At 37.1% G+C, this 22,132-nt stretch overlaps 2 pseudogenes; both read left to right on the top strand.

Annotated features, from left to right (window-relative positions):
* The first annotated feature begins 864 nt into the window (after positions 1 to 864).
* LOC100344480 (zinc finger protein 658-like) lies at positions 865 to 21,544 on the top strand (annotated as a pseudogene).
* LOC108177170 (protein GOLM2-like) lies at positions 6,280 to 7,597 on the top strand (annotated as a pseudogene).
* Positions 21,545 to 22,132: the final 588 nt, after the last annotated feature.

Raw genomic sequence — 22,132 nt, 5'->3', positions numbered from 1 at the left:
TGTAACCAAAGGTTGAGAGGACTGGGTGGCCATCAAGCTATATAGACATGTCACTTGAGGACTAGTGAGGGCCTGATTTCCAGGGAAGACAAAACAGCTGATAAAATCTTACACAACATCCAGTTTCATTCTCTCCATACAAGAATCTGAACTTCTCTCACACCATATCCATTAACACGTCTGGCATTAGAGCTATGCTAATGCTTTTTCCTGAACACAGAGTAACAAAATAATAGTAAAGAACTTTCTATCCTGGAAACCAATACTGGGCCTAAAATGAATGATTTTTGTAGTGTCGTCCAGGGCAGAACCAGGGGCTAAGCACAGTGCAAGTCACCTCCAAAGGTCTTTTATTAGAAGTGACAACCAGTTTAGAACAAAAAGTTAAAAAATATATCCCTTACATAAAACATCCCATCTGTATTTCAGAGCTTTCTGTAGAAGTCCTGACTCGCTGTGTAAAAATGATTAAGACCTTGATTAACAAGCCAGCTTGCATAATTTTCTATTAGTTTCATTGAAGTCAAAGGATCATCTCTTGTGTACCTAAACTTGTTCAGCCAGTTCTCTATTTTGTTTTTATGTGTTTGTCAGAAGAGAACGAACTGTTAGTGTATCACCAAAAACACCAATATACTTAGTGTAAATGAAAGCTTAACCCCAAACAGTCTTATCAGAGATGCACATGTTCAGGCACTATTCCTACTGCATGGTCCTTCCTGTCCCTTTTCAAGAGTCAAAGGACATGACCTCCTTTGAAAGTTGTTTTTGTATCTGAAGTGATGAGAGTTTTAGGCTGGTAAATATAGGATTATAAGGACCAATTCTCTCATGATCCCTTTTCTCTTTCCTTCCTCCAGCTGAATCTTCACACTTATGTATATTCTTCCAGGGGAGAAAAAAATGAGCACATACCAGGTGAGTTCACCTTTTAATAAACAGTGTGTTTTACAGTAAATTTCATAAGAGTTTCTATGTCAGTATATTTACGTGGACAAGTAGAATAGAAATGGACCAGACACATACATAGAAGATACTCTTACAGAAACACACAGGTGACTAGAAGAGCAAGGGTGGCATGCAAGTAGATGCAGGGTTTTACATCTGCATTACAAATTTTACCAAATCAAAATCCAAATTATTTCTGACATTTTTGATAGTCTTAGCAGAATGACAGACTGGAAATTATATGGGAAAAAGTTAAAAGGCTTACATTGATGAGAAAGATAAAGCAAACCTCTTCCTCATGAGATATAATCATGAACACAAACAAATGTATTTGTTGTTCTTCAAGTGGTTGTTTAAATTAACTTGCTGAAATAACAGAATGTTACATCTACTTGTTCTTCATAGAAATAGAAAATGTAATGTTAAATGCAAACTTCCTCAGTACTGATTTTCAAGAACTGAAACACTGAAATTAAATTAGACTTGTTTCCTACGAATCAACTGACTGTCCTGAAAATTACTCTCCATAAACATTTTGAGTACCCGTGATACTCAGACTGTTCAGCAGATGATCTATAATTCCGGCTTTTTGAAATGTTCCCACAAATTTCATTCAACTTCAAATATCTCTGATGCCTTGGTGTCTTTTCACACTCGCCTGGAATCTCCAGTGACCCAAACTAGATTACAATCAAATCGAGTGAATGTTGTCTTGTCCTGTCTTTACTTGACTTTACTATAACACTAGCCTGTACTTCTCACTCTGCCCTTCTGGAAAGTTCTCTGAGAGTGACACTATAAGCCCTTATCTTCTTTTATCATTTCACTTGAATTATCCTGATTTCATCCTTGGCCCTTTGTCTTCTTTACTTGACTGATTTCATCCTCTCACTTTTTTTCTACAGCCTTGTTGTGTTTCAGTTCACCCATTTAAAGTATAAAGTTCAATGATGTTTTTTAGTTTATTCACAAATATGGGCAATCATCATCAGAGTCAAATCTAGAACATTTTTATTTCCTTAAAAAGAAACTATATACTTTAACTAACATTCCATTGTGTTGTATCTCCAAGAAGCCAATAAACTCCTTTCTTTAGATTTGCTGAACCATTTCATTAGTTCTTGTAGGACAGTTTTCTTGTGATTGTCTGTATTTTTCTTCATCTGAGAAGGTATTAATTTCTCTGTTCTTGCTGAATATAGAGTATTATGGGCTAATAATTCTTTTCTTTCAGCACTTTGAATATGTCATCGCACTGCCTTCTACTTTCTATGCTTTTTCATTAGAAACCATTTTTTTAAAATATGACGTCATTTCTCTCTTGATGTTTTTAAGATTATCTGTTTGCCTTTGACTTTTTAACACTTTATCATGTGCCTAGTTGTAGTTATCTTAACTCCAAGATTATCCCACTAGAGATTTATTGAGCTTTGTGAGTATATAATCATGTTCATCAAATTTAGGAACTTATTTTTTTTAATATAAAGATTTTTTTTAATTTTTATTTAGTAGATATAAATTTCCAAAGTACAGTTTATGGATTGCAATGGCTTTCCCCCCTCCCCATAACTTCCCTCCCACTAACACCCCTTCCATCTCCTGCTCCCAATCCCATTCCATTCACATCAAGATTCATTTTCAATTATCTTTATATACAGAAGATCAATTTAGTATATATTAAGTAAATATTTCATCAGTTTGCACCCACACAGAACATAAAGTGTAAAATGCTGTTTCAGTACTAGTTATAGCATTAATTCACATTGGACAACACATTAAGGACAGAGATCCCACATAAGGAGTAAGTACACAGTGAGTCCTGTTGTTGACTTAACAATTTGACACTCTTGTTTATGGTGTCAGTAATCTCCCTAGGCTCTAGTCATGAGTTGCCAAGGCTATGGAAGCTTTTTGACTTCGCCAACTTTGATCTTATTCAGACAAGGTCACAGTGAAAGTGGAAGTACTCTCCTCCCTTCAGAAAAAGGTACCTCCTTCTTTGATGGCCCCGTTCTTTCTACTGGGATCTCACTTGCAGAGATCTTTCATTTAGGGTTTTGGGTTTTTTGTTTTGTTTTGTTTTTTGTTTTTGTTTTTGTTTTTGTTTTTTTGCCAGTGTCTTGATTTTCCATGCTTAAAATATTCTCGTTGGCTCTTCAGCCATATCGAATGCCTTAAGGACTGATTCTGAGGCCAGAGTGCTGTTTAGGACATCTGCCATTCTATGAGTCTGCTGTGTATCCACTTCCCATGTTGGATCGTTCTCTCCCTTTTTAATTCTATCAGTTAGTAATAGCAGACACTAGTCATGTTTGTGTGATTCCTTTGACTCTTAGACCTATCAGTGTGATCAATTCTTAACCATTATTTGCCCACTGCCAGACCTTTTCTCACTGCCTGTCTGATGTGCTCATTATGTTGTCTCACAGTTCATTTTTTTTACCTTTTTTTCCCAATCTGTTCTCAGGCTGCATAATCTCACTGACTGCTTTATCTAGTTATTCATCCTTTTAGTACTCAAACCTATTGACAATTTTTTTTTGTTGTATGAGATTTTTTTTGTTTCAGCTATTATCCTTTTCAACTCTAAATTTTCTGTTTAGTTCCTTTTCATAATTTCTGTCTGCTAATTGATACCTTTTGTTGAATGAAATACTGTTCTCATACTTTGCTTTAGCCCTGACATATCATTTCCTCTAAGTCTCTGAGCAATATAAAAGAGCTGAATTAAAGTCCTTGTATAGTTAAATCTATTGTCTGCTTCTTCAGAAGCAGTGTCTATTGATTACCCTTTCTTTTCCTGCATGTAGGTTATAATTACTTATTTACTTTTAAAATAATTTTTGTTGCAAACTAGATATTTTAAATAAAATCATGTGGCTATAGTCACCATACTGTGCAACAGAATATCTTATTATTATTTTTAATTTTCTTAGATTTATTTTATTATTTGAAAGACAGCAAGACAGAGAGAAGGAGAAACAGAGACCTGTTAAAGTGAAATGAACACTATGAGAAATGTTGACTTGATCAGCCCTTGCCGTGACTGTTGATGAACAACTTAATACGTTATCCCTCTTAGTATTTTTTTGTTTGTTCTACTTAATACTTTTGGTTGAATACTGTAATCAATACACAGTTATTCTCAAGTGTTGAAACTTAACTGAAAAGTGATCGCTGTTAAATATAAGAGTGGGAATAAGAGAGGGAAGAGATGTGCAATTCGGGATGTGCTCAATCTGACTTACCTGATCTTACCAATCTGATTTACCAATCTGACTTACCTCAAACGGTAGAATTAGAAAGATACCAGGGGATTCCAATTCAATCCCATCAAGGTGGCATGTACCAATGCCATCTCACTAGTCCCAGTGATCAATTTCTGTTCACAGTTGATCATAATGATAGGACTAAGAGACAAAGGGATCACATAAACAAGACTAGTGTCTGAAAATACTAGCTGATAGAATCAAAAAGGGAGAGAATGATCCAACATGGGAAGCAAGATACACAGCAGACCCATAGAATGGCAGCTGTCCTAAACAGCACTCTGGCCTCAGAATCAGCCCTTAAGGCATGGAGATCTGGCTGAAAAGCCCATGAGAGTATTTCAGGTATAGAAAGCCAAGGCACTCTGGCAAAAAAAAAAAAAAAAAAAAAAAAAAAAAAAAAAAAACCTAAATGAAAATCTCTGTGAGTGAGATCCCAGTGGAAAGAACAGGTCATCAAAGAAGGAGGTACCTTTCTCTGAAGGGAGGAGAGAACTTCCACTTTGACTATGACCTTGTCTACATATGATCAGAGTTGGTGAACTCAAAAGGCTTCCATAGCCTTGGCGACTCATGACAAGAGCCTAGGGTGATTACTGATGCCATAAACAAGAGTGTCAATTTGTTAAGTCAACAACAGGAGTCACTGTGCACTTACTCCTCATGTAGGATCTCTGTCCTTAATGTGCTGTACATTGTGATTTAATGCTATAACTAGTACTCAAACAGTATTTTTCACTTTGTGTTTCTATGTGGGTGCCAACTGTTGAAATCTTTACTTAATATATGCTAAACTGATATTCTGTATATAAAGAGAATTGAGAATGAATCTTGATGTGAATGGAGGGGGGGAGGGAGAGGGTAAGGGGAGGGTTGCAGGTGGGAGGGAAGTTATGGGGGGGAAGCCATTGTAATCCATAAGCTGTACTTTGGAAATTTATATTCATTTAATAAAAGTTAAAAAAAAGAGAGATCTTCCCTCCGCTGGTTCACTCTCCAAATGGCTGCAATGCCCAGCTGGGCTACATCAAGGCCAGGAGCCAGGAATTCTATCCAGGTCTCCCATGTGGGTGGCAGGGGCCCAAGTGCTTAGGCTATCATCTTTCCCAGCTGCATTAGCAGGGAGCTTGATTGGAAATGAAGCAGCCAGGACTCAAACTGTTACTCTGTTATGGGATGCTGGCATCACAGGTTGTGATGTAACCTGTTGTGCCACAATGCCTGAATTTATTTCCCTTTTCCAACTGTAACAGTATCCTCATTGACCAGAAAGGTTGTTGTTGAATAATTTTTAAAACTAACTCTGTGAACCTATATTTCTTATTATTTTTAATAGCAGAAGTCTCTATAGAAATTTCCTGAAATGCTTGAACCAGTAAGTCTCCTAGTCTATGCTAAGGGGCTTTCTGCAAGTTGGGCATTCCTTCATCAGTCATCTAGACAATTTACTGTTTTGCTGGCCTTGATATCCTGCTTACTTCAAACCTTGAAGTCACCCAGAGGTGACAGCTTCAAGCTTTCTCACATCTTTCCTGAGCAAGCTGACAGCTCTGGGCTTTATATTCAGTGCTGTTCATTTAGGTGGCCATCTACGGTCTCAGGAGTGTATCAGAACTATTCAGAACCTTTATGGATATCTCACTCCTCAGCTTTTCCTTTTAGTTTTTGATGAGCTTTTTTTTTTTTTGTTATCTACCACCTCAGCTCGCTAGTTGCTCAGTTAAACAATTGCCTTTAAATGTTTTTAACAAATGCCTCTAAGGAATGGGGCTGTTCATACCAAGTGAGCTCTGATTAGTTCAAATAGTCTTATAGGTAAGGTCCTCCAAAAAACCATCATCCAGGTCAGATAATGACAGTATTCTGGGGCTAAAGCTTTGACAGAACCATAACCCAGTTGACTTATTTCACAGTGTGGTTTTTCAAAGCTACCATGCAGTTGGAGGGAGAGGGATGGGTATAGGACAAGTTAAAATGCCATTGAGGCACTTTTACCATTTTGAGTAGCTATTTTTCTGGTGTATATATGTTCCATAGATTGTACAGGCCTTTAGTTAGCTTCATGTGTTCTGAAAAAGTTGATTCTATAATTATTGTAAATTTTTCACTGATCTGTGGGACAGAGAATTTTCTCAGAGACCTGAGCTTCTGCTTGCAAATTGCTGTGAAGCCCCAGGGTACAGCCCAGTTTGACCCCCTGCTGGGTTTCGAGGCCAACCCAAGGGCTGGCTGTCTGCCCTACTTTATGCTGGTGGTGCTTCTGGTAGTGATTGTTTTCCTGGCGTTTACTACTAGAGCACTTCTTCCTGACACATCTTGCTTCCTGAGAAGAAGACTGAGCCACAGGGCCAGGTTCAGTGCACAGAGATGGCCCGCAGGCATCTGAAGAAGTATAATTCAGATCTCTTGCTCTTGGTGGGCATGCATAAGAAACAGATGTACCAGAGGGGGCCAAATTATGGTCACCTCACCAGAAACCTGCTGGCTGGGAGGGTCTGGGGAAGAGATGCGAAGATGACAAGGTTAAACTACAGACCAGCATTTCATATCAGGTAGCAAACATCATTTAAAGGGGTAACTTGTTGAGCTTAATCAGGAGTTTCTTCCACAAGAAGATCAGCTTCAACACTACAGACAGAAAAGTACTTTCCTTGTGAAGTGGTTAGCATATGAGAATTTTCAGTGTGGACAGCAGGTCAAGGAATTAAGAGCATGATTTGAAGAAAACTTAGCAGACCAATTTTTTCAACAAAAACAAGAGACTCACAAAGTTCAAGCAAATGATGGAGAAAAATCAGCTGTGAATGATCATGTAGTAGCTAAAAATATTCCAAAAGTAGCTGAGAATGAAGAACCCTCAAGTTATACTACATATGGGAAAGAACAAATCAAAGAGGTGGTGATGTGGGATGGCTGGAATAGAAGAGAATGACCTAGTGATGATCTTCCCACTGCTTTAAAGAGGACTTCTATTTCAGTTTCTGAACATGGAACTCATCAAACAATTTCCCATCTTCCAAGTAGACAACCTCTGTCTGCAAATTTGGCTAAAGATGCACAGGTGAACCACAGTGCAAACCTTGGTACTCAAAACAGAACCCTTCTAACATTCTTCAGCATTTAACTAGAGGCCCAAACTTGGAGAGTGAACCCAGAATTCTAACAGCTGTACTAAACAGACTTCCAAGGATAAATTTGGTGTCTTCCATAAATTGAAGCAAAACGATGAAGAATGAGAGCTTCAGGTGGACTTTGCAAACTGTGAAAAGCAGCATTTCAATGATGTCCTTTACATCCTAAGGGAAAACTTAAAAAAAAAAAAACAAAGTACTGTAAAATTAAATCATTTCTATTCCATCATTTTTACTTTTTTTAAATAAAGCTCAGTTCTATTGGTTGTAAAGATACATTGAGAAAGATTTAAGGAATATTTTAATGAATGAATATATCCATGTACATATGTGAAACTTTTCCTATTGTATTCTCTAAGTAGACACTTTATTTGTTATGTTATGGTTGAGCCAAAACAGTTAATCTTTGCATTTGAAGAAAACTACTGTGTTTTTCACATTTTATTGAGCCCAATAATTCTTTCCACAAGTAGACAAGCAAGAAAAAATTGTTGTACATTTTATGTTTCACATAGTTTAATCAGAGTGAGAACAGTTACTCAGTTGAAAACTTTTTATGTAGTTGAAAACTTTTTATGTATTGTTAGCCGAACAGATGTTCTATATCTATCCCTTATTTCATGATCTTCAAGGAGTTATACCTATAATAATTACATAAAAAAGGGGAAATGGAAACTAAACACTGGGAAACATGTGTACAAAATTCCCTCCCTACTCCTGTTATTTTACATGAGTGCTGATGGGCTTTGGCAAATAAGTTTTCAGTTGGGACCTGATGGAAGTCAAGATAACCTGCAAAGACATGACAGTATTTATGAGTTAGATCTTACTTGGTTCTTGAACTTGTGGAATGCAGGATTCATATGTATTTTCAGTTTTTATTTTTTCCTCAAGTAACACCAGTACTGCTTCACTATGGCCATCACTAGCTAATTTGTTTATATTTTCATAGTTCAGACTGGTGAAGATATTTGTGATTGAAATGCCCAATCCTGAAAGGGGCTAAATCTACTTTGAAATGAATCTGCAATCAGGATTTCAAAGCTTTTCTGATCATTTTAGTGATCTTTTATGACTAGACTTTTTCAGAAGTACTACATAAGGAATTTTAGCATGTTTTTATAAATGCACAAATAAATATAAGTACAGTGAGGCCCCCTACTATTTTATTAAAATAGCTTAAAATTTATAACAAAAATGAATTCTTGTCATTAATATGTTAGTTAAGAACACACAAAGCTCATATTTGTTAGACTTACAAAATTATTTTAAATGTATTTGCCTTTTATTTAACTCTATTCAATAAAATGTATCATTTTAAAAATCTTATCCCACCCCCTAAAACAAAAAGTTTTAATCATAAATAGAAATTTAAGATTGTCAACCCTGTTTTTCAGAAGGATGATTGTTAATTGCACACAAACAACATGAAATGCATTTCCCCCTAGTACTAAGGTTTCAGTCAAAATTCAGACTAGTGGATAAGAGATAGGTCATTCACTTGCTGAGGTGCTCCAATTCTTAAGCTTCAGCTTCAAATTAATTAATGACCATGAAAAGATGCAGTAATCTACTGGTTTTCCCACATTGTCAAACAGTCCATGCCTTTGTTGTAATTAGAATCAGGCCATATTTAGAAGTATTATGGTTCACAGGATTTTTTAAATGTAATTAAAGGGAAGTGACATACATCTTTTGGGCCTTAGTGTGAGGAGATGAATCTAAAAATACTCCCTAGTTGTACTTCTTTCTATTTAATTTTGTAAAATCTGTACAAAAGAAAATCATGAAATTACCTTAGTTGCTTTGTCATAAAAACCATTTGGTTGTATGGTAGCTATTACATAGCAAAATTTCTTCAATTAGCAACTAAGAATTTTTTTTAAGTTTTATTTATTTATTTGAAAGGCAGAGTTACAGAGAGAATGGAAGAGACAGAGGTCTTCCATTTACTGGTTCACTCCCCAAATGGCCACAATGGCCAGAGCAAGACTGAGCCAGGCTAAAGCTAGGAGCCAGGAGCTTCATCCTGCACCACCATTTGGCTGTCAAGGGCCCAAGTACTTGAGCCATCTTATGTTGCATTTCACAGGCCATTAGCAAGGAGTTAGATTGGAGGTAGAGCTGCTGCCAGGGGGTTGAATTGGTGGCCATGTGGGTGCTGGTGTCTCAGGTGGCGGCTTTACTACACTACAACACTAGCACCAGCAGCCTAGACATTTCATAACTGGAGAAATCCCAGACTAATTGATAATATTTTTGACCGTATTAACTATGTGAATCTTTTTTAAAAAATATTTGTTTATTTGAAAAGCAGAGTTAGAGAGGGAGGAGACAGAGACAGATCTTCCATCTGTTCACTCCCCATTTGGACACAACCACTAGAGCTGGGCCTGGCCAAAGCCAAGAGCTTCTTCTAGGTCTCCCATATGGGTGTCAGGGGCCTGGATCAGAAGTAGAGCAGCTGGAACACTTACTGGCACCCATATGGGATGCTGGTGTCACAGAGGATGGCTTAATCTCCTATGCGACAACAACTACCCTATGTGAATCAACATTCTACAATCTGTTTTAGACATACTGTTTTTATGTTTTACTTCTGCCTTAAGCTTTAGGGTTTTCTTAATGTATTTTTTGCCCTAATTTAGTGTTAAGTTGATGGAAATCATCTCTTGCTGGGTTCTGATAAATTAAAAATTGAAAAAAGAGGCTATTTATCTCTTTATGAGAGACAGAATCTTCCCATTCGCTGGTTCATTCCTCAAATGGCTGCAACAGCCAGGAGCCAGAAACTCCATCCTGGTTGCCCACATGGATGGCAGGGACCCAAGTACTTGAGCCATTGTCTTCTCTCTTCTAGGTGCATTAGCAGGAAGCTGGATCAGAAGCAGAATACCCAGGACTCAAACCTGAACTCCAGTATGGAGTGTAGGCATCCTAAGCAGCAGCTTAACCTGATGGACCACAACATCCACCCCACCCCTGAAGTCATCTGGAATCTTTTCCTTTTATCAGTTTCCAAGTCTCTACCCTCTCCAGATTCTGTTACTAGTTTTCATAGAATTTTTCTCTAATTTGTGGCTTGTATTTTTTTCTTCCAGCGTCTTTAATATCCATGGTTCCTTGAATGGTGTTTTGCTACTTTTCTTTTCTCAATCCCCTTGTGTTCAAGGAAGTTTCTGTCTTTAATAACTTCAATTTCCACCCAGATGGGCAATGATTCTCAAATTCTGTCCTCATTCTAGAGCTTCCGTCTGCATTCTGAAATAATGTTTCCTGGCAATTCTGGCTTTATGTTCCAGAGAATCTTAATGTTTCCACATGAACAGATCTGTCTCACTGAAACTTAAAAAAAAAAAAAATTGTCATCCTACTTTAAAACATATTTTATTTACTTAAAAGGCAGGGTGACAAAGAGAAAGGGAGAGACAAAGAGAGAAAAAGATCTTCCATTCACTGGTTCACTCTCTCAAATGGCCACTACAGCCAGGGATAGGCCAGGCTGAAGCCAGGAGCCTCAGACTATCTGAGTCTCCCGTGTTGGTGGCAAGAACCCAGCCAAGTACGTGGGCCATCATCTAGTGCTTTTCCAGGCACATTAGTAGGGAGCTGGATTTCTAATGTTAGCAGAACTAACATCAACATGAAAGACAAAATTAATTCCAATATAAGCTTTTATAACTTTAATTTTTAGAGCCTCAAGAGTACATAGGGCTGGCGACGCGGCTCACTAGGCTAATCCTCTGCCTGTGGCGCCAGCACATTGGGTTCTAGTCCTGGTCAAGGCGCCGGATTCGGTCCTGGTTGCCCCTCTTCCAGTCCAGCTCTCTGCTGTGGCCCAGGAGTGCAGTGGAGGATGGCCCAAGTGCTTGGGCCCTGCACCCGCATGGGAGACCAGGAGAAGCTCCTGGCTCCCGGCTTTGGATCAGCGCCGTGTGCCGGCTGTAGCGGCCATTGGAGGGTGAACCAACAGTAAAGGAAGACATTTCTCCCTGTCTCTCTCTCTCTCTCTCTCACTGTCTAACTCTGCCTGTCAAAAAAAAAAAAAAAAAAAAAAGAGAGAGAGTACATAGGAAAAGTAGTAATTTTTCAAAGATTTTTTTATCTCACCTAATTCTAAATGTTTGAAATAAATGTGTTGTCACAGGTATTGGTGTCATTTGAAGATGTGAGTGTGGACTTCAGTCAGGAAGAATGGCATAAAATGAACCCTGCTCAGTGGACCCTGTACAGAGATTTCATGCTGGAGACCTACAGCCATCTCGTCTCAGTAGGTAAGCAGACCTTATTACGTGTCTCCTTGTAGAATATATATCCTTTCGTTTTCTGTTACGTTTTTTTAAAAAAATATTATTTATTTATTCGAAAGGTAAAATTAGAGAGAGGGAGAGGCAGAGGCAGAGAGCAAGAAGTCTTCCATCTGCTGATTCACTCCCGAAATGGCCACAAAGGCCAGGGCTGGGCCAGTCCAAAACCAGGAGTCAAGAGCTTTGTCCTAGCATCCCACATGGGTGCAGGGGCCCAAGCACTTTTCCAGGCACATTAGCAGGGAGCTGGATCAGAAGTGGAGCAGCCAGGACTAGTTCTATTACCCATATGGGATGCCAGCACTTCAGGCAACAGCTTAACCTGCTATGCCACAACGTTGGCCCCAATATATATCCTTTTTAAAAATTATCATGGCATATGGGCCCTTATAGAGATTAAAATTGTACTGGCTTTGGATTAAGAGGTCTAAGGTTAATGAGACAAAAATGATGGTTTTATCCCATTGAAAACTTTGCCATGTTTTTGAATCTTCAGAATCCCAAAAGCCCATGAATCTCATCTATATATATTCTCAATTATTCTGTTTATAGGATATTGTGTTACCAAACCTGATGTGATATTCAAATTGGAACAAGGTGAAAGCTGTGGTCCTTGGAGGACAAATTGCTAAACCAGCAGGAACCAGGTGAGTGAACACTGACAGAAAGAGATCTGGGGTTGTTTGACCTTAGAAGGAGAACACTTTTGTTAGTTTATTTTTTTAATTATTGAAATATAATTCATGTATCATATAATTCCTTACTTAAAGTACAAAGTTCAGTGACTTGGCATATGCACAAATTTATACAAACATCACGACAGTCAATTTTCATCACTTCAGAAAGAAACCTATATCTTTCAGTTATCACCCTTCTAACCCCTAGCCTCTCTAGTCCTAAGCAATTACTAATGTCCTTCTGTCTCTACATTTGCCTATTCTGGACATTTAATATAAATGGAATTATATAACATTTGATCATTTATTATTGGTTTCTTTTGCTTAGTTTACAAGATTGATATTCTAGCATGTATTAGTACTTCATCCTTTTGTGGCCAGATAATATAACATTGTATGGACATACCACATTTTGTTTGCCTATTCATTAGTGATTTGCCTTTTGGCTGTTGTGAATAAAGCTGATATAAACATTCATTCACATGTTTGTATATGGATATATGTTTTTATTTTTCTTAAGTATATACTTAGGATGAAACTGCTGAGTGATACAGCACCTCTTTGTTTATATCTTTAAGGACCTAATTTTTCTGATTTAAACACATCCTCACCATAATAGGAGATTTTATTCTAACCATTCTTATGGATATGAAGTGGTCTCCTTGTGGTTTTGATTTATATTTCTGTTAGTCAGCTGGATCTTACATAATAAAATACCATAAGCTGAGTGGCTTAAACAACAGAAATGTATTTCTCACAGTTGTATAGCCTGAAATTCCAAAATTAAGGTGCCAGTAGGTTGATTTCTGATAAGGCCTCTCTTTTTCTTTTCTTTTTTAAAGATTTTATTTATGAATTTGAGAGGCAGAATTACAGATGGTGAGAGGGAGAGACAGAGAGGAAGGTCCTCCATCCGCTGGTTCACTCCCCAAGGGGCTGCAATGGCCAGAGTTGAGCCAATCCAAAGCCAGGAACCAGGATCTTCATCCAGGTTTCCCATGCAGGTGCAAGGGCCCACTGCTGGCTCGGATCAGTGCAGCACATCAGCCTTAGCGGCCATTTGGGGAGTGAACCAACGAAAGGAAGACCTTTCTGTCTGTCTCTCTCTCTCTCACTGTCTAACTCTGCCTGTCAAAAAAAAAATCTACCTGATCACTTAGGACAGCAGTGACCTTTTTATATGCATATTAGCCTTTGTTTATGCTATTATGCAATCCTGGGAATTTTCAAGTTACATTTTTAAATTATTTATTAAAAGAAAGTAAAATTATCAGAATTATGAGGAATAAAGCATACTTACCGAACATTTTTGTTATGGAGAAATATAAATAAAGGGCATAACATAAAGGCTGACATAATTTACGTCAAGTCTGTCTTCCAGTCAGTGCAAATAATTGGATTAGTTGAAAACGATATCTCTAAATAAGTGACTTAGAAAAATTGTAATGAAAGATGTTGAATTAATAAAATAATTTGGGACTCATGTTCTGTTATTAAGATTTTAACGTAGGGAATAAGTGCATTAAATGAAAAGAGTCCCTTTTAGCTCATAGCACAGATTAGAGAAAACCTTTAAGTATTTTAATGACTAAACCAAAAAGTATGTCAGTGTTCATAAAATAATGGAATTCTAACAACCTAAAACTCAGTAGAATTAGGAACTCATACTGTCTCCTCAAACAAGGAACTCATAACTCTATCTCACCTGAACATTAAATAAACACCCCTACAGAAGGTATTAATGACATTTTTATTAAAGTGGACAATACATTCCATTGTATGCCATCTGCAAAAAACAAACCTTTCAAGTTCCTACAAAATAATCATAAAATATTGAAAATATAAATTTTAAAGAGAGAATCACCACAAATATTCCTTGAACATAGTTTGTAAAATCTAGAAATTAATAATTGAGTAAACAAAAACACATGAAAACTTTTCTAAGTTATCTTTTAAACATTGTAAAAAAGGAAATCAAAACCAAATTTATGTAATACTTAAGAAATGATAAATGTAACTCCAAATTAGAAACCTTCAAATATAGCCAAATTAGTGAGCATTGATTAAGCAGTAACAGAAGCACACTGATGAAAACAGAAGACTTTGAAAGTAAAATCAGAAATTATTACACTGTAAACTGAGAAACAGAATGTTCTTAGAATAAAAAATGAGCTGGCATTGTTGTGCAGCAGTAAAAGCCACTACCTGCAACACTGGCATCCCATACAGGTGCTGGTTCATTTCTCAGCTGCTTATCTTCCAAACCAACTCCCACTGCTTGGGAAAAGCAGTGGAAGATGGCCCAAGTGTTTGAGCCTCTGCTACCCATCCAGGTGGGAGATCCAGATGAACCTCCTGGCTCTGAGCTCCCACCTGGCCTAGCCCTCACCACTACAACCATCTGGGGAGTGAACCAGCAGATGGAACATGTCTCTTTCTCTGTCTCTCCCTCTTTACTTGTAATTCTGAATTTCAAATAAGTAAATGTGTTCAAAAAAAGAATAAAAACAAAAATAGATGACAGCTAGACAAAAAGAGGAATCATCTACATATCTATCCTTAAACTATAATCTTGATTAACTTATTAATTAGAATTAGGTTTTGAAATTAGGCAGTTTTCTTATCTTCTTTATTAATTTTAAAATGACCTTTTTAATCCTCACAAAACAAGTATTGAAGCATTTTAAGGGACTATGTTGAATTTATAAATCAAATTAAGGAGAATTGACATCTTAGAATTTAGAATTTAGTTTCCCAGTCCATAAACAAAATATACCTCCCACTTATTTAGGATTTCTTTCATTAATGTTTTGTGGTTTTCAGTATACTATACCAAGGCTTTGTGCTATGATAAATGATACTGTTTCTCTCATTTCAGATTCCACTTGATTTGTTCACAGCTGTAAGACTGTTTGTAGACCACATATTCTGCCCTTGTTAAAAATTCTTACTAGGGGGTAAGCATTTGACATAGCAGATAAGATGTAGCTCTGTATCCCCGCAACCCATATTAGAGACCTGCTTCTGATTCCAGCCTTTTACTCATGTATACCTGGGAAGCACCAAGTGATGCCTCAAGTAATTGAGTCTCTGCTTCCTTTATGGCAGACCTGAACTGAGTTCCAGGCCCTTGGTTTCAGCCTGGGCCAGTCCTAGATTTTTCAGGTTTTTGGAGGAGTGAATCAGCAGATAGATCTATCTCTGTCTTTAGCTGTCTGCCTTTCAAAAATAAAAAATGAATAAATAAATAAATAAGTAACGTCAAAAACCATTTACTAGTTTAAGGAGCTTTTTTGTAGTTATTGTTGTGATTTTGAGGGAGATAGATTTACTCTTGATCTTTTTTGCTTTATTCTTAACCTTTTTGCATATGCTGCAAGCTGACACTTCAGTAAAATCTTGAATAAAGATTGTGAGAATAGACATTCTTGTCTTTCCCTAATCTTGGAGAACATTTAATCTTACACTTTTAAGTGTGATATTAGCTATAGGCTTTCTGTAAATGCCTTTTTATTGAGTTAATGAATGGATTTTGAATTTTGTTAAAATTTTTTATATCAAATGATATGTGGTTTTAATTCTTTGGGCTTTCACTAGTTCACTGTTCAAATGCTCACAACAGCCTGGTCTGAGCCAGGCTGAAGCTAGGAGCTGAAAATTCAACCCAGGTCTCCCACATGAGTGGAAAGAACCCAACTGTTTGAATCATTGCTCCTGCCTCTCAGGGTCTGCATTAGCAAGAAAGTGGAGTCCAGGACCATAACCTAGTATTTAACCCAGGTATTCAGATGTGGGATTTGGGTAGACTAGGAAATGCCTGCCCCTGGTTTATTTTCTAGAATTTTCATTGGTCTTGTAAGGAAATTCAAGTCTCAGAATTATTTGGGAAATATTACCTCAGCTTATATTTTCTTGAAGAGACTGTGTGGAATTGGTATTATTTCTTCCTTAGATGCTTGGGAGAATTCACTAATTAAAATCATTTGGTCTTGGAACTATTATTTGGAACTCTGTATGTGTGGGTCTTGGGCAAGATAGTGTCTACATATTCAGTTTGCTACATAACATAATATTGGTAAGTTCACATTATATCTTTCTCATTGAGTGAATTATTAATTTTTTCCAAGAAATTATTGTTTCACTTAAATTTTTTAGTTTATGAGCATAGAGTTTGCAATGGACTTCATATTTTTACTCTCCCCATTTCTGTGCCAAAATCCCTATGTGATTTATTTGGAGGTGGGACCCTTAGAAAGTAATGAGATTATGAATGGGGCCCTTTTGAGTGAGATTAGAATGTCTTTACAAGATGCCAGAGAGCTTCATAGTTCTTTTTACTGTTAAGGATACAACAAAACATCTGTAATCCTTCACCCAGAAGAGGCCCTTCCCTCACAGAAACGTGATCACAAGGGCTGGTACCCTCATGTTGGAATCCCAGCCTCCAGAACTGAGGAAAATAAATGTTTATTGTTTAAGGCCCCTGATGGTAGCAGCCTTAACTAAGACAGCATTTATGTTAATATTTCTTTCATTTCTATTGTGTTGGTAGTTATGTCCCCTTTTACATTTCTAATATTATGTCTTGTTTCCTCTGTTTTTCACATTTAAAAAAACTTTCCAAAGAATGTTTCTTTGGTTTTTCTGTTTTCAGTTTCATTTTTATGTGATCTAATCTTTATTATTTTCTTCCTTCTACTTTCTTTAGATTTAATTCCCTCTCCCTAGAATATTAAAGGGGGAAAACCGGTATCTGACTAGAGATCTTTCTTTTCTGTTTTAAAAATGTTAAGCCACAAATTCATTTCTCAGCACTGCTTTAGCTGCACCCCAAAATTTGTTTTTTCTGTTTTTATTCACTTCAAAAAAACCTAATTTTCTGTAAGATTTCCTCTTTTACCTTGTATTAATTAAAAGTGTATAATTATAATATTTTATTTCTTCAGATAGCTTTGCACTTACTGATTTCTAGTATAATTTGTGGCTAAAGATAATCCTGTCTATAATTTCACTTTCTTAATACTTATGGCGATTTATCTTATAGCTGGAGTGCAGTGTCTTGATGAGTGTTTCATATACATTTGAATTCAGTGGTTGTTGAATGTATTGTATCCTCTGGTTTAAGAGATACAGTTATAATTGCTACTTTATCTCTCCTACCTATAGTACCTGGCCTACTAAGCATCCCTACGTATTATTTCTGTGCTTTCTCTTCTCTTTGTTTGTTTGTTTCTTTACTTCTCTCAGATATTTTTTAAGATGTATTAATTTATTTGAAAAAGTTACACACAGGGAGGAGAGACAGAGAGAGAGAGAGAGGTCTTCCATCTGCTGGTTCACTCCTCAACTGGCCATAATGGGCGGAGCTGTGCTAATCTGAAGATAGGAGCCGGGAGCTTCCTCTGGGTCTTCCCACATGGGTGCAGGAGCCCAAGGACTTGGGCCATAGCAGAGAACTGGGCAGAAAGTGGAGCAGCCGGGACTCGAACTGGCACCCATATGGGATGCCAGCACTGTAGGCGGTGGCTTTACCAGCTATGCCACAGTGCCAGCTCTTCTTCAACTTCTATTGAATGGCAACTAGTACTCTAAAACAACAGATTTTTTCTTCTTGCAGATTAAGACATTTGTTCCACCATTTAGATAATAATATTTTTCCAGGTGGAATTTTGATACTGGCTGCTGGTAATTGTTCCAGCATACCCCAAGAATGAAATATTATCTGCATTCTTCATGATCATTCCTATGAGCTCCAGGTTTGGCACACAGCAGGGTGGGGGTGGGGGGTATATTACATGAGCATCCAGATCCTCTGTATCTGTGGTTGTGGCTGTCTCAGTAGATTAGCTCTCCTGCTCAGCTTGAATGGAACCACACAGTGAATCCTCTGTTTTTGTTTGACCTGAGTATGGTGGATTCTATGAAAAGTTTTTCTGTTAGATCATATTTTCTCAGATCTAGAAGGAATAGGCTTTTCTTGATTATACCCCAGATTATAGGTGTCTTAAGTACCCAGACTATATTGATGGGAAGCAGTAAGAAATGCCTGGGAATTTTGTTCTCTGTCATTTCTGAAGTCTACTTCCTTTCCATTCTGTAGAATTGTCACTTGCTAATTTTTTTTGACAGGAACTTAATTGTTAGAGGAGGCCCCTGGGAAAAAGCAGTACTCCATTCTGGCTGGCATTGACAATAATACCTATTTGTTTAAACATTATGGATGATGAAAAAGAGAATGTTTGTCTGTGTGTATCAGTTATTTAATCTTTGTAACACGACCAGAAACAACAGAATAAAATCTATAACATAACTATTTGTTTTTCTTGATAAGAAATACAACACTTTTTAAATGTTTTCTATTTTTCTCATTTTAGGGTATTACAGAGTTAATGTACACATCAAAGGGACCCAGAAAAAAACAAATACATCCTCTCTGGCAAGTAATATTCATTGATGACCAACACTGAGTTAAAAAAAGACAGAAAGTTTTAGTAAAAATGCCTAATCTGAATATAGCTCCAGCTTTTTCAAGAATAACACTCTTTAAATGTGAAGCATATAGAATGAATTCTCCAGCTGTTTCTGAATTATTTAGTGAAGGAAGCTATTTAAGAAAGAAAGTTGATTACATGAATGTGTGTGAACAATTGCAGCTTGATATTGAGCATCAAAAAACTCATCCTGAAGAGAAACTTTACAAATATAATGCAAATGTGAAAGCTCCCAGTTATAACAAAAATCAACATCAGAAATTTCAAACTTTGAAGCAATCTTTTGAATATAATGATTTTGGAAATTTTTTATGTAATAAGACTCTCTGTAGTGCAGTTGAAAGTTCTCCAACAGGAAGGAAGCCCTATAAGAGTGATGAATTTGGGGAAAACTATAATAAAATAATACTACTTGACCACGTAAGAACTGCTACAAGGAGAAGATGCCCTGATCTTAATGAATGTGGGAAATCCTGTAACAAAACCACCACTGTAGAATACAATAAAGTTCATGTGGCTATGACACACCATGAATGTAGTGAAACTGGAATTATTTTTTTGGTACAAAATCACCTCTCACTCAGTCTCCAAGGTCTATTATAAGACAGAATATTTGTGAAAGCAATGCATATGAAGAAAACTTAATCCAGGGCCTATCCCATGTGGTACACCAGAAAACACAACCTGGAGATAAGTTCAGTGAATATAATAGATGTACAAATGCCTTCTATAAGATATTAGACCTTTCAGTGCATAGAGAACTGGAGAACAAGTCTATGAACTTGATGAATATAGTAAATCTGAGAAACTGTACCACAAAGCACATCACATTCAGCATCAAAGAGCTGTCTCAGGTGAGAAACCTTATGAATGTGAGGAATATAAAAAATCTTTTTCAAATTCACACTCAGTTCAACATCCTGAAACTCATAGAGGGTTCAGACATTATGGATGTAATGAATATAGGGGGACAGTCTATAAGAAGTCAAAGCTCAGTGAACATCTGGGAATTCACATAGAGAAAAAACCTTATGATAACAATGGCTGTGAGAATTCTTTTAAGTCTTCCCAAATAGGACACCAAAGAACAGACACAAAAATTAAACTCTATTAAGGCTGTGAATATGGGAAAGCACTCCTCAAGATGGTACATCTCAGAGAACATCTGACAGTTCACACAGGGAAGAAATCCTATGAATGTATTGAATGTGGGAAAACATTTTCCAAGACATCATATCTCAGAGCACATCAGAGAACTCACACAGGTAAAAAACCTTATGAATGCAATGAGTGTGGCAAAACTTTCTCTCACAAGACACACCTCAGTGCACATCAGAGAATTCACACAGGGGAGAAACCTTATGCATGTAATGAATGTGGAAAAGCTTTTGCTGATAAGTCAACCCTCAGAGCACATCAGAGAATTCAGAGAATTCATACTGGGGAGAAACCCTATGAGTGTAATGAATGTGGGAGACCTTTTGCCCATATTTCTGTACTTAGAGCACATCAATTCACACAGGGGAGAAACCATACAAATGTAATGAGTGTGGGAGATCTTTTACATATAATTCAGCCTTCAGAGCACATCTGAGAACTCACACAGGTGAGAAGCCTTATGAATGCAATAGCTGTGAGAAAACTTTTGCCCACAATTCAGCCCTAAGAGTACATCAGTGAAAATACACAGGGCAGAAGCCCTATGAATGTAATGACTGTGAGAAAACGTTTGCACATAATTCAACCCTCAGAGCACATCAGAAAATTCACACTAGAGAGAAACTCTATGAATGTGGTGAATGTGGAAAAACATTTTCCCAGAAGACATGCCTCAGTACACATCAAAGAATTCACACGGGAGAAACCCTATGAATGTAATAAGTGTGGGAAAACTTTCTCACAGAAGTCATACCTCACTGAACATGAGAGAATTCATGCAGGGGGAAAAAAACTTATGAATGTAACATATGTGGGAAAACTTGTGTCTATAAGGCTGCTCTCATAGTGCATCAAAGAATTCACAAAGGGGAGAAACCCTATGAATGTAATGCATATGGGGAAAGTTTCTCCCAAAGAACACACCTTTCTGCACATCAGAGAATTCATTCAAGGGAGAAACCCTATGAATGCAATGTCTGTGGGAAAACTTGAGCAGATAATTTGGCCCTCAGGGGACATCACAGAATTCACACAGGGGAGAAACTGTATGAATGTAATGAATGTGGAAAGACTTTCTCAAAGACATCACATCTCAGAGCACATCTGAGAACTCACAAAGGGGAGAAAAATTACAAATGTAATCAATGTGGTAAAACTGTCTCAGAAAAGTCATATATTAGTGCACATCAAAGAATTCACACAGGGGAGAAACCCTATGAGTGTACTTTATTTGGAAAAACACTTGCCCATAATTCAACCCTCAGAGTACATCAGCGAATTCACATAGGTATAAAGTCCTATGAATGTAGTAAGTGTGGAAAAACATTCTTCTAGAATTCACACCTTAGTGTACACCAGAGAATTCACACAGGAGAGAAACCTTATGACTGTAATGAATGTGGGAAAGCTTTTGCTCAAAATTCAACTCTCAGAGTACACCAGAGAATTCACACAGGAGAGAAACCTTATGAATGTGACAGATGTGGGAAAACCTTTGTCTGTAAGGCAGCTCTTAGAATACATCGCACCAGGATGCACACCAGAGAGAAAACTAATGTGTAAAGAATTTGGGAAGTCCTGAATTACTTCAGATGTTATTAGGTAACAAAGAGTGGGAGAACTCATGTCATGAAGATGGATAAATGGTGCTACAAAACAAACATGGTAGATAAATTACAGTGATATATCCTGTATACTCATCCCAGTTTTCCCTATTAACATCACTGCAGTGCATTTGTCATGAATAAGTGACACTGTTCTTATTAACTATATACTTTTATATTTTTAGATTTCACTATTTTTTCTTAATGTCTTTCTATCATCTCTGATAACATCCAGGAGATGATATTGTATATAATTGTCATGTCTCCTTAGCCACCATTGGTCTGTGATAATTTCCCTGACCTCTGACTGACTTATTTATTACCTTGAAAAGTTTGACTGTCAAGTATTTTGTAAAATATCCCACAAACTGACTGCACAAATGCACGCACACACAGATATACACAATCTAATGGTTGCACTGGTATTAATAGGTTTTTGGTGGAAAGAACACAGAGATAAATGCCATTCATATATCAAGAGTTTGTGTGATGCAATGAACATGACCACTGATACTAACCTTGATCACATGGTTGAGGTGGCTGCCAG

The sequence above is a fragment of the Oryctolagus cuniculus genome, chromosome 10 (assembly GCF_964237555.1).
Source record: "Oryctolagus cuniculus chromosome 10, mOryCun1.1, whole genome shotgun sequence".
Classification (NCBI taxonomy): domain Eukaryota; kingdom Metazoa; phylum Chordata; class Mammalia; order Lagomorpha; family Leporidae; genus Oryctolagus; species Oryctolagus cuniculus.
This window is presented reverse-complemented; position numbering and strand designations above follow the sequence as displayed.